Source organism: Andrena cerasifolii, unplaced genomic scaffold (assembly GCF_050908995.1).
Source record: "Andrena cerasifolii isolate SP2316 unplaced genomic scaffold, iyAndCera1_principal scaffold1513, whole genome shotgun sequence".
Taxonomy (NCBI): Eukaryota; Metazoa; Arthropoda; class Insecta; order Hymenoptera; family Andrenidae; genus Andrena; species Andrena cerasifolii.
Genome location: NW_027486405.1, coordinates 163 through 14,330, shown reverse-complemented (window position 1 = coordinate 14,330; position 14,168 = coordinate 163). Strand labels below are relative to the sequence as shown.

Below are 14,168 nucleotides of genomic sequence, written 5' to 3'. Positions count from 1 at the left end.
TTTCATTTATTTAGATATTTTTCTCTATTTATACACCTATTTTTTCTCTAGTTTATTTTCCTACTTTTCTCTAATTTATTTACCAATTTTTTCTCTATTTATTTACCTCCTTTGTTTTCTCTATTTATTTACCTATTTTTTCCACTATTTATTAACCTATTTTTTTAAATTAGCTATTTTCTCTAATTAATTTACCTATTTTTTTCTCTAGTTTATTTACCTATTTTTTATTTACCTTTTTTTCTTTGATTTATTTAGCTATTTATCTATATTTATACACCTATTTTTTCTCTAGTTAATTTAACTATTTTTTCTCTATTTATTCACTATTTTTTCTCTAGTTATTTACCTATTTCTTTCTCTCATTTATTTACCCATTTTTTCTCTATTTACTTACCTATTTTTTCTCTATATATTTACCTATTTTTCTCTCTCATTTATTTTCGTATTTTTCTCTGTTTATTTACCAATTTTTTCCTCTAATTTATTTACCTATTTTTTTATTTACCTTTTTTTCTTTGGTTTATTTACCTATTTTTCTCTATTTATTTACCTATTTTTTCTCTAGATAATTTACCTATTTTTTCCTCTATTTATTTACCTATTTTTTTTAATTAGTTATTTTTCTTTAATTAACTTACCTATTTTTTCCTCTAATTTATTTACCTATTTTTTTTATTTACCTTTTTTCTTTCATTTATTTAGATATTTTTCTCTATTTATACACCTATTTTTTCTCTAGTTTATTTTCCTATTTTTCTCTACTTTATTTACCAATTTTTTCTCTATTTATTTACCTCCTTTGTTTTCTCTATTTATTTACCTATTTTTTCCACTATTTATTAACCTATTTTTTTAAATTAGCTATTTTCTCTAATTAATTTACCTATTTTTTTCTCTAGTTTATTTACCTATTTTTTATTTACCTTTTTTTCTTTGATTTATTTAGCTATTTTTCTCTATTTATACACCTATTCTTCTCTAGATAATTTACCTATTTTTTCTCTATTTATTTGCCTATTTTTTTCTCTATTTTATTTGCCTATTTATTTCTCTATTTTATTTACCTATTTTTTTATCTATTTATTTACCTATTTTTCTCTATTTATTTACCTCTTTTTTCTCTATTTACTTACCTATTTTTTCTCTATATATTTACCTATTTTTCTCTCTCGTTTATTTTCGTATTTTTTCTCTGTTTATTTACCAATTTTTTCCTCTAATTTATTTACCTATTTTTTATTTACCTTTTTTCTTTGGTTTATTTACCTATTTTTCTCTATTTATTTACCTATATTTTCTCTAGATAATTTACCTATTTTTTCTCTATTTATTTACCTATTTTTCTCTATTTATTTTCCAATTTTTTCTCTATTCATTTACTTTTTTTCTATTTATTTACCTCTTTCTTTCTCTAATTTATACACATATATTTTCTCTATTTATTTACCCATTTTTCTCTAGTTATTTACCTATTTTTTCTCTCATTTATTTACCTATTTTTCTCTATTTATTTGCCTATTTTTTCTCTAGATAATTTACCTATTTTTTCTCTATTTATTTACCTATTTTTTCTCTATTTATTTTCCAATTTTTTCTCTATTCATTTACTTTTTTTTCTATTTATTTACCTCTTTCTCTCTCTAATTTATACACATATATTTTCTCTATTCATTTACCCATTTTTCTCTATTTATTTACCTATCTTTTCTCTAGTTATTTACCTTTTTTTCTTTGATTTATTTAGCTATTTATCTATATTTATACACCTATTTTTTCTCTAGATAATTTACCTATTTTTTCCTCTATTTATTTACCTATTTTTTTTAATTAGCTACTTTCTCTAATTAATTTACCTATTTTTTTCTCTAGTTTATTTACCTATTTTTTATTTACCTTTTTTTCTTTGATTTATTTAGCTATTTATCTATATTTATACCCCTATTTTTTCTCTAGATAATTTAACTATTTTTTCTCTATTTATTCACTATTTTTTCTCTAGTTATTTACCTATTTCTTTCTCTCATTTATTTACCCATTTTTTCTCTATTTATTTTCCAATTTTTTCTCTATTCATTTACTTTTTTTATATTTATTTACCTCTTTCTTTCTCTAATTTATACACATATATTTTCTCTATTTATTTACCCATTTCTCTCTATTTATTTACCTATTTTTTCTCTAGTTATTTACCTATTTTTTATTTACATTTTTTTCTTTGATTTATTTAGCTATTTATCTATATTTATACACCTATTTTTTCTCTAGATAATTTAACTATTTTTTCTCTATTTATTCACCTATTTTTTCTCTAGTTATTTACCTATTTCTTTCTCTCATTTATTTACCCATTTTTTCTCTATTTACTTACCTATTTTTTCTCTATATATTTACCTATTTTTCTCTCTCATTTATTTTCGTATTTTTCTCTGTTTATTTACCAATTTTTTCCTCTAATTTATTTACCTTTTTTTATTTACCTTTTCTTCTTTGGTTTATTTACCAATTTTTCTCTATTTATTTACCTATTTTTTCTCTAGATAATTTACCTATTTTTTTTAATTAGCTACTTTTCTCTAATTAATTTACCTATTTTTCTCTATTTATTTACCTATTTTTTCTCTATTTATTTTCCATTTTTTTCTCTATTCATTTACTTTTTTTCTATTTATTTACCTCTTTCTTTCTCTAATTTATACACATATATTATCTCTATTTATTTACCTATTTTTCTCTAGTTATTTACCTGCTTTTTTCTCTAATTTATTCACCTATTTTTCTGTTTATTTACCAATTTTTTCCTCTAATTTATTTAAATATTTTTTTATTTACCTTTTTTTCTTTGGTTTATTTACCTATTTTTCTCTATTTATTTACCTATTTTTTCTCTAGATAATTTACCTATTTTTTCCTCTATTTATTTACCTATTTTTTTAATTAGTTATTTTTCTCTAATTAATTTACCTATTTTTTCCTCTAATTTATTTACCTATTTTTTTATTTACCTTTTTTCTTTCATTTATTTAGATATTTTTCTCTATTTATACACCTATTTTTTCTCTAGTTTATTTTCCTATTTTTCTCTAATTTATTTACCAATTTTTTCTTTATTTTATTTACCTACTTTTTCTCTATTTTATTTACCTACTTTTTCTCTATTTATTTACCTATTTTTTCTCTAGTTACTTACCTATTTCTTTCTCTCATTTATTCACCCATTTTTTTCTGTTTATTTACCTATTTTTTCTCTATTTATTTACCTATTTTTTCTGTAGTTATTTACCTATTTCTTTCTCTCATTTATTCACCCATTTTTTTCTGTTTATTTACCTATTTTTCCTCTAATTTATTTACCTATTTTTTTATTTACCTTTTTTTCCTTGATTTATTTAGCTATTTTTCTCTATTTATACACCTATTTTTCTCTAGATAATTTAAGTATTTTTTCTCTATTTATTCACCTATTTTTTCTCTAGTTATTTACCTATTTCTTTCTCTCATTTATTTACCCATTTTTTCTCTATTTACTTACCTATTTTTTCTCTATATATTTACCTATTTTTCTCTCTCATTTATTTTCGTATTTTTCTCTGTTTATTTACCAATTTTTTCCTCTAATTCATTTACCTATTTTTTTATTTACCTTTTTTTCTTTGGTTTATTTACCTATTTTTCTCTATTTATTTACCTATTTTTTCTCTAGATAATTTACCTATTTTTCCTCTATTTATTTACCTATTTTTTTTAATTAGTTATTTTTCTCTAATTAATTTACCTATTTTTTCCTCTAATTTATTTACCTATTTTTTTTATTTACTTTTTTTCTTTCATTTATTTAGATATTTTTCTCTATTTATACACCTATTTTTTCTCTAGTTTATTTTCCTATTTTTCTCTAATTTATTTACCAATTTTTTCTCTATTTATTTACCTCCTTTGTGTTCTCTATTTATTTACCTATTTTTTCCTCTATTTATTTACCTATTTTTTTAAATTAGCTATTTTCTCTAATTAATTTACCTATTTTTTTCTCTAGTTTATTTACCTATTTTTTATTTACCTTTTTTTCTTTGATTTATTTAGCTATTTTTCTCTATTTATACACCTATTCTTCTCTAGATAATTTACCTATTTTTCTCTATTTATTTGCCTATTTTTTTCTCTATTTTATTTACCTACTTTTTCTCTATTTTATTTACCTACTTTTTCTCTATTTATTTACCTATTTTTTCTCTAAATTATTTACCTATTTTTCTCTATGTATTTACCTATTTTCTGTTTTTATTTACCTCCATTGTATTCTCTACTTCATTACCTATTTTTCACTATTTCCTTCTCTATTTTATTCTCTAATTTATTTACCTATTTTTTCTCTGTTTATTTACCTATTTTTCTCTATTTTATTTACCTACTTTTTCTCTATTTTATTTACCTACTTTTTCTGTATTTATTTACCTATTTTTCTCTAATTATTTACCTATTTCTTTCTCTCATTTATTTACCCATTTTTTCTCTGTTTAGTTACCTATTTTTTCCACTAATTTATTTACCTATTTTTTTATTTACCTTTTTTCCTTGATTCATTTAGCTATTTTTCTCTATTTATACACCTATTTTTCTCTAGATAATTTACCTATTTTTTCTCTATTTATATGCCTATTTATTTCTCTATTTTATTTAACTATTTTTTATCTATTTATTTACCTATTTTTCTCTATTTATTTACCTCTTTTTTCTCTATTTACTTACCTATTTTTTTTCTATATATTTTCCTATTTTTCTCTCTCATTTATTTTCGTATTTTTCTCTGTTTATTTACCAATTTTTTCCTCTAATTTATTTACCTATTTTTTTATTTACCTTTTTTCTTTCATTTATTTAGATATTTTTCTCTATTTATACACCTATTTTTTCTCTAGTTTATTTTCCTATTTTTCTCTAATTTATTTACCAATTTTTTCTCTATTTATTTACCTCCTTTGTTTTCTCTATTTATTTACCTATTTTTTCCTCTATTTATTTACCTATTTTTTTAAATTAGCTATTTTCTCTAATTAATTTACCTATTTTTTTCTCTAGTTTATTTACCTATTTTTTATTTACCTTTTTTTCTTTGATTTATTTAGCTAGTTTTCTCTATTTATACACCTATTCTTCTCTAGATAATTTACCAATTTTTTCTCTCTTTATTTGCCTATTTTTTTCTCTATTTTATTTACCTACTTTTTCTCTATTTTATTTACCTACATTTTCTCTATTTATTTACCTATTTTTTCTCTAGTTACTTACCTATTTCTTTCTCTCATTTATTCACCCATTTTTTCTGTTTATTTACCTATTTTTCCTCTAATTTATTTACCTATTTTTTTATTTACCTTTTTTTCCTTGATTTATTTAGCTATTTTTCTCTATTTATACACCTATTTTTCTCTAGATAATTTACCTATTTTTTCTCTATTTATTTACCTATTTTTTCTCTATTTATTTTCCAATTTTTTTTCTATTCATTTACTTTTTTTATATTTATTTACCTCTTTCTTTCTCTAATTTATACACATATATTTTCTCTATTTATTTACCCATTTCTCTCTATTTATTTACCTATTTTTTCTCTAGTTATTTACCTATTTTTTATTTACCTTTTTTGCTTTGATTTATTTAGCTATTTATCTATATTTATACACCTATTTTTCTCTAGATAATTTAACTATTTTTTCTCTATTTATTCGCCTATTTTTTCTCTAGTTATTTACCTATTTCTTTCTCTCATTTATTTACCCATTTTTTCTCTATTTACTTACCTATTTTTTCTCTATATATTTTCCTATTTTTCTCTCTCATTTATTTTCGTATTTTTCTCTAATTAATTTACCTATTTTTGCCCCTAATTTATTTACCTATTTTTTTATTCACCTTTTTCTTTCATTTATTTAGATATTTTTCTCTATTTATACACCTATTTTTTCTCTAGTTTATTTTCCTATTTTTCTCTAATTTATTTACCAATTTGTTCTCTATTTATTTACCTCCTTTGTTTTCTCTATTTATTTACCTATTTTTCCTCTATTTATTTACCTATTTTTTAAAATTAGCTATTCTCTCTAATTAATTTACCTATTTTTTTCTCTAGTTTATTTACCTATTTTTTATTTACCTTTTTTTCTTTGATTTATTTAGCTATTTTTCTCTATTTATACACCTATTTTTCTCTAGATAATTTACCTATTTTTCTCTATTTATTTGCCTATTTTTTTCTCTATTTTATTTACCTATTTTTTTATCTATTTATTTACCTATTTTTCTCTATTTATTTGCTTATTTTTTTCTCTAAAATTTTTACCTATTTTTCTCTATGTATTTACCTATTTTCTGTTTTTATTTACCTCCATTGTATTCTCTACTTCATTACCTATTTTTCACTATTTCCTTATCTATTTTTTTCTTTAATTTATTTACCTATTTTTTCTCTGTTTATTTACCTATTTTTCTCTATTTTATTTACCTACTTTTTCTCTATTTTATTTACCTACTTTTTCTCTATATATTGACCTATTTTTCTCTCTCATTTATTTTCGTATTTTTCTCTGTTTATTTACCCATTTTTTCCTCTAATTTATTTACCTATTTTTTTATTTACCTTTTTTTCTTTGGTTTATTTACCTATTTCTCTCTAGTTATTTACCTATTTCTTTCTCTCATTTATTTACCCATTTTTCTCTGTTTAGTTACCTATTTTTTCCTCTAATTGATTTACCTATTTTTTTATTTACCTTTTTTCCTTGATTTATTTAGTTTCTATTTTTCTCTATTTATACACCTATTTTTCTCTAGATAATTTACCTATTTTTTCTCTATTTATTTGCCTATTTATTTCTCTATTTTATTTAACTATTTTTTATCTATTTATTTACCTATTTTTCTCTATTTATTTACCTCTTTTTTCTCTATTTACTTACCTATTTTTTCTCTATATATTTAGATATTTTTCTCTCTCATTTATTTTTGTATTTTTCTCTGTTTATTTACCAATTTTTTCCTCTAATTTATTTACCTTTTTTTCTTTGGTTTGTTTACCTATTTTTCTCTATTTATTTACCTATTTTTTCTCTAATTAATTTACCTATTTTTTTCTCTAGTTTATTTACCTATTTTTTATTTACCTTTTTTTCTTTGATTTATTTAGCTATTTATCTATATTTATACACCTATTTTTTCTCTAGATAATTTAACTATTTTTTCTCTATTTATTCACCTATTTTTTCTCTAGTTATTTACCTATTTCTTTCTCTCATTTATTTACCCATTTTTTCTCTGTTTAGTTACCTATTCTTTCCTCTAATTTATTTACCTATTTTTTTATTTACCTTTTTTTCCTTGATTTATTTAGCTATTTTTCTCTATTTATACACCTATTTTTCTCTAGATAATTTACCTATTTTTTCTCTATTTCTTTACCTATTTTTCTCTATTTATTTTCCAATTTTTTCTCTATTCATTTACTTTTTTTATATTTATTTACCTCTTTCTTTCTCTAATTTATACACATATATTTTCTCTATTTATTTACCCATTTCTCTCTATTTATTTACCTATTTTTTCTCTAGATAATTTACCTATTTTTTCCTCTATTTATTTACCTATATTTTTTAATTAGTTATTTTTCTCTAATTAATTTACCTATTTTTTTCTCTAGTTTATTTACCTATTTTTTATTTACCTTTTTTTCTTTGATTTATTTAGCTATTTTTCTCTATTTATACACCTATTCTTCTCTAGATAATTTACCTATTTTTCTCTATTTATTTGCCTATTTTTTTCTCTATTTTATTTACCTACTTTTTCTCTATTTTATTTACCTACTTTTTCTCTATTTATTTACCTATTTTTTCTCTAAATTATTTACCTATTTTTCTCTATGTATTTACCTATTTTCTGTTTTTATTTACCTCCATTGTATTCTCTACTTCATTACCTATTTTTCACTATTTCCTTCTCTATTTTATTCTCTAATTTATTTACCTATTTTTTCTCTGTTTATTTACCTATTTTTCTCTATTTTATTTACCTACTTTTTCTCTATTTTATTTACCTACTTTTTCTGTATTTATTTACCTATTTTTCTCTAATTATTTACCTATTTCTTTCTCTCATTTATTTACCCATTTTTTCTCTGTTTAGTTACCTATTTTTTCCTCTAATTTATTTACCTATTTTTTTATTTACCTTTTTTCCTTGATTCATTTAGCTATTTTTCTCTATTTATACACCTATTTTTCTCTAGATAATTTACCTATTTTTTCTCTATTTATTTGCCTATTTATTTCTCTATTTTATTTAACTATTTTTTATCTATTTATTTACCTATTTTTCTCTATTTATTTACCTCTTTTTTCTCTATTTACTTACCTATTTTTTCTCTATATATTTTCCTATTTTCTCTCTCATTTATTTTCGTATTTTTCTCTGTTTATTTACCAATTTTTTCCTCTAATTTATTTACCTATTTTTTTATTTACCTTTTTTCTTTCATTTATTTAGATATTTTTCTCTATTTATACACCTATTTTTTCTCTAGTTTATTTTCCTATTTTTCTCTAATTTATTTACCAATTTTTTCTCTATTTATTTACCTCCTTTGTTTTCTCTATTTATTTACCTATTTTTTCCTCTATTTATTTACCTATTTTTTTAAATTAGCTATTTTCTCTAATTAATTTACCTATTTTTTTCTCTAGTTTATTTACCTATTTTTTATTTACCTTTTTTTCTTTGATTTATTTAGCTATTTTTCTCTATTTATACACCTATTCTTCTCTAGATAATTTACCAATTTTTTCTCTCTTTATTTGCCTATTTTTTTCTCTATTTTATTTAGCTACTTTTTCTCTATTTTATTTACCTACATTTTCTCTATTTATTTACCTATTTTTTCTCTAGTTACTTACCTATTTCTTTCTCTCATTTATTCACCCATTTTTTTCTGTTTATTTACCTATTTTTCCTCTAATTTATTTACCTATTTTTTTATTTACCTTTTTTTCTTTGATTTATTTAGCTATTTATCTATATTTATACACCTATTTTTTCTCTAGATAATTTAACTATTTTTTCTCTATTTATTCACCTATTTTTTCTCTAGTTATTTACCTATTTCTTTCTCTCATTTATTTATCCATTTTTTCTCTATTTACTTACCTATTTTTTCTCTATATATTTACCTATTTTTCTCTCTCATTTATTTTCGTATTTTTCTCTGTTTATTTACCAATTTTTTCCTCTAATTTATTTACCTTTTTTTATTTACCTTTTTTTCTTTGGTTTATTTACCAATTTTTCTCTATTTATTTACCTATTTTTTCTCTAGATAATTTACCTATTTTTTCCTCTATTTATTTACCTATTTTTTTTAATTAGTTATTTTTCTCTAATTAATTTACCTATTTTTTCCTCTAATTTATTTACCTATTTTTTTATTTACCTTTTTTCTATCATTTATTTAGATATTTTTCTCTATTTATACACCTATTTTTTCTCTAGTTTATTTTCCTATTTTTCTCTAATTTATTTACCAATTTTTTCTCTATTTATTTACCTCCTTTGTTTTCTCTATTTATTTACCTATTTTTTCCTCTATTTATTTACCTATTTTTTTAGATTAGCTATTTTCTCTAATTAATTTACCTATTTTTTTCTCTAGTTTATTTACCTATTTTTTATTTACCTTTTTTTCTTTGATTTATTTAGCTATTTTTCTCTATTTATACACCTATTCTTCTCTAGATAATTTACCAATTTTTTCTCTCTTTATTTGCCTATTTTTTTCTCTATTTTATTTACCTACTTTTTCTCTATTTTATTTACCTACATTTTCTCTATTTATTTACCTATTTTTTCTCTAGTTACTTACCTATTTCTTTCTCTCATTTATTCACCCATTTTTTTCTGTTTATTTACCTATTTTTCCTCTAATTTATTTACCTATTTTTTTATTTACCTTTTTTTCTTTGATTTATTTAGCTATTTATCTATATTTATACACCTATTTTTTCTCTAGATAATTTAACTATTTTTTCTCTATTTATTCACCTATTTTTTCTCTAGTTATTTACCTATTTCTTTCTCTCATTTATTTATCCATTTTTTCTCTATTTACTTACCTATTTTTTCTCTATATATTTACCTATTTTTCTCTCTCATTTATTTTCGTATTTTTCTCTGTTTATTTACCAATTTTTTCCTCTAATTTATTTACCTTTTTTTATTTACCTTTTTTTCTTTGGTTTATTTACCAATTTTTCTCTATTTATTTACCTATTTTTTCTCTAGATAATTTACCTATTTTTTCCTCTATTTATTTACCTATTTTTTTTAATTAGTTATTTTTCTCTAATTAATTTACCTATTTTTTCCTCTAATTTATTTACCTATTTTTTTATTTACCTTTTTTCTATCATTTATTTAGATATTTTTCTCTATTTATACACCTATTTTTTCTCTAGTTTATTTTCCTATTTTTCTCTAATTTATTTACCAATTTTTTCTCTATTTATTTACCTCCTTTGTTTTCTCTATTTATTTACCTATTTTTTCCTCTATTTATTTACCTATTTTTTTAGATTAGCTATTTTCTCTAATTAATTTACCTATTTTTTTCTCTAGTTTATTTACCTATTTTTTATTTACCTTTTTTTCTTTGATTTATTTAGCTATTTTTCTCTATTTATACACCTATTCTTCTCTAGATAATTTACCAATTTTTTCTCTATTTATTGCCTATTTTTTTCTCTATTTTATTTACCTACTTTTTCTCTATTTTATTTACCTACATTTTCTCTATTTATTTACCTATTTTTTCTCTAGTTACTTACCTATTTCTTTCTCTCATTTATTCACCCATTTTTTTCTGTTTATTTACCTATTTTTCCTCTAATTTATTTACCTATTTTTTTATTTACCTTTTTTTCTTTGATTTATTTAGCTATTATCTATATTTATACACCTATTTTTTCTCTAGATAATTTAACTATTTTTTCTCTATTTATTCACCTATTTTTTCTCTAGTTATTTACCTATTTCTTTCTCTCATTTATTTATCCATTTTTTCTCTATTTACTTACCTATTTTTTCTCTATATATTTACCTATTTTTCTCTCTCATTTATTTTCGTATTTTTCTCTGTTTATTTACCAATTTTTTCCTCTAATTTATTTACCTTTTTTTATTTACCTTTTTTTCTTTGGTTTATTTACCAATTTTTCTCTATTTATTTACCTATTTTTTCTCTAGATAATTTACCTATTTTTTCCTCTATTTATTTACCTATTTTTTTTAATTAGTTATTTTTCTCTAATTAATTTACCTATTTTTTCCTCTAATTTATTTACCTATTTTTTTATTTACCTTTTTTCTATCATTTATTTAGATATTTTTCTCTATTTATACACCTATTTTTTCTCTAGTTTATTTTCCTATTTTTCTCTAATTTATTTACCAATTTTTTCTCTATTTATTTACCTCCTTTGTTTTCTTATTTATTTACCTATTTTTTCCTCTATTTATTTACCTATTTTTTTAGATTAGCTATTTTCTCTAATTAATTTACCTATTTTTTTCTCTAGTTTATTTACCTATTTTTTATTACCTTTTTTTCTTTGATTTATTTAGCTATTTTTCTCTATTTATACACCTATTCTTCTCTAGATAATTTACCAATTTTTTCTCTATTTATTTGCCTATTTTTTTCTCTATTTTATTTACCTACTTTTTCTCTATTTTATTTACCTACTTTTTCTCTATTTATTTACCTATTTTTTCTCTAGTTACTTACCTATTTCTTTCTCTCATTTAGTCACCCATTTTTTTCTGTTTATTTACCTATTTTTTCTCTATTTATTTACCTATTTTTTTATTTACCTTTTTTTCTTTGATTTATTTAGCTATTTATCTATATTTATACACCTATTTTTTCTCTAGATAATTTAACTATTTTTTCTCTATTTATTCACCTATTTTTTCTCTAGTTATTTACCTATTTCTTTCTCTCATTTATTTATCCATTTTTTCTCTATTTACTTACCTATTTTTTCTCTATATATTTACCTATTTTTCTCTCTCATTTATTTTCGTATTTTTCTCTGTTTATTTACCAATTTTTCCTCTAATTTATTTACCTTTTTTATTTACCTTTTTTTCTTTGGTTTATTTACCAATTTTTCTCTATTTATTTACCTATTTTTTCTCTAGATAATTTACCTATTTTTTCCTCTATTTATTTACCTATTTTTTTTAATTAGTTATTTTTCTCTAATTAATTTACCTATTTTTTCCTCTAATTTATTTACCTATTTTTTTATTTACCTTTTTTCTATCATTTATTTAGATATTTTTCTCTATTTATACACCTATTTTTTCTCTAGTTTATTTTCCTATTTTTCTCTAATTTATTTACCAATTTTTTCTCTATTTATTTACCTCCTTTGTTTTCTCTATTTATTTACCTATTTTTTCCTCTATTTATTTACCTATTTTTTTAGATTAGCTATTTTCTCTAATTAATTTACCTATTTTTTTCTCTAGTTTATTTACCTATTTTTTATTTACCTTTTTTTCTTTGATTTATTTAGCTATTTTTCTCTATTTATACACCTATTCTTCTCTAGATAATTTACCAATTTTTTCTCTATTTATTTGCCTATTTTTTTCTCTATTTTATTTACCTACTTTTTCTCTATTTTATTTACCTACATTTTCTCTATTTATTTACCTATTTTTTCTCTAGTTACTTACCTATTTCTTTCTCTCATTTATTCACCCATTTTTTTCTGTTTATTTACCTATTTTTCCTCTAATTTATTTACCTATTTTTTTATTTACCTTTTTTTCTTTGATTTATTTAGCTATTTATCTATATTTATACACCTATTTTTTCTCTAGATAATTTAACTATTTTTTCTCTATTTATTCACCTATTTTTTCTCTAGTTATTTACCTATTTCTTTCTCTCATTTATTTATCCATTTTTTCTCTATTTACTTACCTATTTTTTTCTCTATATATTTACCTATTTTTCTCTCTCATTTATTTTCGTATTTTTCTCTGTTTATTTACCAATTTTTTCCTCTAATTTATTTACCTTTTTTTATTTACCTTTTTTTCTTTGGTTTATTTACCAATTTTTCTCTATTTATTTACCTATTTTTTCTCTAGATAATTTACCTATTTTTTCCTCTATTTATTTACCTATTTTTTTTAATTAGTTATTTTTCTCTAATTAATTTACCTATTTTTTCCTCTAATTTATTTACCTATTTTTTTATTTACCTTTTTTCTATCATTTATTTAGATATTTTTCTCTATTTATACACCTATTTTTTCTCTAGTTTATTTTCCTATTTTTCTCTAATTTATTTACCAATTTTTTCTCTATTTATTTACCTCCTTTGTTTTCTCTATTTATTTACCTATTTTTTCCTCTATTTATTTACCTATTTTTTTAGATTAGCTATTTTCTCTAATTAATTTACCTATTTTTTTCTCTAGTTTATTTACCTATTTTTTATTTACCTTTTTTTCTTTGATTTATTTAGCTATTTTTCTCTATTTATACACCTATTCTTCTCTAGATAATTTACCAATTTTTTCTCTATTTATTTGCCTATTTTTTTCTCTATTTTATTTACCTACTTTTTCTCTATTTTATTTACCTACTTTTTCTCTATTTATTTACCTATTTTTTCTCTAGTTACTTACCTATTTCTTTCTCTCATTTAGTCACCCATTTTTTTCTGTTTATTTACCTATTTTTTCTCTATTTATTTACCTATTTTTTATTTACCTTTTTTCTTTGATTTATTTAGCTATTTATCTATATTTATACACCTATTTTTTCTCTAGATAATTTAACTATTTTTTCTCTATTTATTCACCTATTTTTTCTCTAGTTATTTACCTATTTCTTTCTCTCATTTATTTATCCATTTTTTCTCTATTTACTTACCCATTTTTTCTCTATATATTTACCTATTTTTCTCTCTCATTTATTTTCGTATTTTTCTCTGTTTATTTACCAATTTTTTCCTCTAATTTATTTACCTTTTTTTATTTACCTTTTTTTCTTTGGTTTATTTACCAATTTTTCTCTATTTATTTACCTATTTTTTCTCTAGATA

The 14,168-nt window shown here is 20.1% G+C and overlaps 1 long non-coding RNA gene across 4 annotated transcripts; it reads right to left on the bottom strand.

Moving 5' to 3' along the window:
- Positions 1-290: 290 nt before the first annotated feature.
- On the bottom strand, positions 291-8,857 carry LOC143378233 (uncharacterized). 4 transcript variants are annotated; one of them, XR_013087847.1, is made up of 6 exons: positions 8,608-8,857; positions 7,276-8,338; positions 5,244-6,682; positions 4,223-4,408; positions 995-1,518; positions 291-577 (listed from the first exon to the last, which is right to left on the bottom strand). It is a non-coding gene; the product is annotated as an uncharacterized LOC143378233 (long non-coding RNA). The 4 variants fall into 4 exon arrangements; XR_013087849.1 differs by lacking the exon at positions 8,608-8,857 and having other exon boundaries at positions 995-1,247; positions 3,371-4,408; positions 7,276-8,539; XR_013087846.1 differs by lacking the exon at positions 8,608-8,857 and having other exon boundaries at positions 7,276-8,539.
- Between the last annotated feature and the right edge of the window lie 5,311 nt (positions 8,858-14,168).